Below are 2,433 nucleotides of genomic sequence, written 5' to 3'. Positions count from 1 at the left end.
CGGAGAGGAGTCACTACTAGATGAAATCTCGAAGCGGTTTGAATGCACCAAGTCTCCGGTATCTAAATGTCTAAAAATTGTCAGCAGAGGGGCACCAAGAGTCATGGCCTAGATGCGGCCTGGGACCCTTAAAGTATAAGAAGTTAAGAGCCGAAATACTTACTTGAGGGGATGGGGTTCTTCTATCATGACCCGCTGTTCAGCTCCTTTAAGAATTTTTTTACCAATTTCACTAGATAATTTTAGTGAATTCTCAAGGTAAGGATGATATAACCACCGAAATATACATGTGCAGAAACCTGCTCTTAACAAACAAACCCAGCAGTTTCAAACATTTTGTGTGCCTCACGCAAAAGGAACACAAGCAAGGATGTTACCATAATCTGATGCAAAACTAAAGGCTGAAATAAAACATTCTGGTAGCTCCTATAACATTTTCATGTACCAATTGCAATTAAATTTATTTGAGAGAATGATCCTCGACATCTTTATCTACTATAGACTCTCTTTTTTACCGTTTTGCGAAGAGGAAAGGGTAGTAACGATGAAATTGGTGAGAATGAGAGGGGTAACCTCAAACTGGATTCCTGGCCCGAAACGTTTGCAACAGAGAGAAATCTACTGAAAGACACTCAAGAAACACTTGTTGGTGTTAAACGCAACAATGTATCAAATCTATCACTCTAAGCCACGGTACGATTTGAACTCAGAACGCAAGGTCAGAATAAATATTGCACAGAATAAATATTGCACAGAATAAATATTTGACATTCTAACGATTATGTCACTCACCTGACGGTTGCAGAATTCGAACTCAGAACGCAGGGAATAATTATCGCAAGGCATTTCATCTGATGGTACTCCAACGGTTCTACTAATTCCCTGCCTTAATTTTTTTCATCCCGTGTAACTCTGCGGATTGTATAAATGAGTGAGGAATTATTGATATGCACTAGTTGCCGAAAACCTAGTTTGAAACCACGTAAGTATCACTGACCTAATATTGAGCATCATATTCTTTTCTACTCTAGGCACAAAGCCCAAAATTTTGGGGGAGGGGGCCATTCGATTAGATCGACCCCAGTACACAACTGGTACTTAATTTATCGACTCCGAAAGGATGAAAGGCAAAGTCGACCTAGCGGGATTTGAACCCGGAGTGTTAACGTTTCTGCCAGCTCACCGCCTTACTGAGCATCATATTCTAAAAGGAGACATTGGTTTGTCTGTATGAGAAAGACATACAGACTTTCTTGTGAACAATGGTACAGAGCAGAACTGTGCGATGGTGCTCCAGTTTATTTACCCTACTTTTATTATTTGTTCTTCGGGTTGCATTTCAGGTCTTCAACATTGGGGCACCTATATAATGCTACTTTCACGGTGGTCTATACGATCGCAAATGATATAATGTTCACAGAAAACTGAAGAGTAGAGTTCTTCGTGGAATTCTCATTGCTAACTACTCTGTTACAGAAGTACAGTTACTCAGAAGCAGCTAAATCCATTGGATTTAAGAACAATTCAAGGATTTTCTCTGATCCCCCTGTAATTTCTGCCATAGGTGGCGCACACTTTAGCATAGCAGTTGAGTTTGTCGATCCCATATGTAGACTTACGAGGGGGTGCTGAGAAGTTCCTGGCTTTGGGTAAAAGAAAATACAAGAGGATCAGTTAGTTATGATTTTATTCAACATATTCCTCTCTCAGATTCACACACTTATTGCAGTGGTCCAACAGTCTTCCTAAATCCTGTAAAAGAACTCAAAAGTTTGGGCCTTCAGTCAGCCCTTTCGCGATACCTTTAAGGTCAGGAACTTTTCAGCACACCCTCGTATATAGCAGACCCAAAAGCGCGGCCCCCTTAAAAGCGCCGCCCGGGTTGAACCGCCCTAATCGCATCCTCTAGTTACACTACTGTTCCTCCAAATATCTTCAAACTAAACGCCGCGTATAATTATCTATAAAAAGTAATATCCATATGTATTTAGGTTCGATTTTCTTCAGGCTCATTGGAATCCATTTATCTCCTCCTTTCATGTTGCCGACATTGCGTATAAATGTTGTCATCGTCATGTGATACTCTGGATGATTTCAATTCAATTAGATTGACAAAACTATCTAAAGCATTCTGAAAGTTATTCCACTAAATCTGGAGCATCCATTGTATCTTACTGCATGTAAAAGCAGTATGAAGTTGGTTCCCCCACCCACCAAACTTTATGGCCAGTGAGTCACAGGCCGAAAGTAAGGAACACATCACATTGCTAAAATTCTTTCTAAGTTGTCTAGACTTAGATCTTTGTGTATTAATAAATGGAAAAACAAATACTTCTTCAAGGCAAGAGGCAAATATTCTAGTTTTGAAGACCTTCTTCGTAAGATGTAAACTTTACTCCCTCCTCCTCCTCCTCCTCCTCCTCCTCCTCCTCC

The sequence above is a fragment of the Octopus bimaculoides genome, chromosome 1 (genome assembly GCF_001194135.2).
Source record: "Octopus bimaculoides isolate UCB-OBI-ISO-001 chromosome 1, ASM119413v2, whole genome shotgun sequence".
In the NCBI taxonomy this organism is placed as follows: Eukaryota; Metazoa; Mollusca; class Cephalopoda; order Octopoda; family Octopodidae; genus Octopus; species Octopus bimaculoides.
This window is presented reverse-complemented; position numbering follows the sequence as displayed.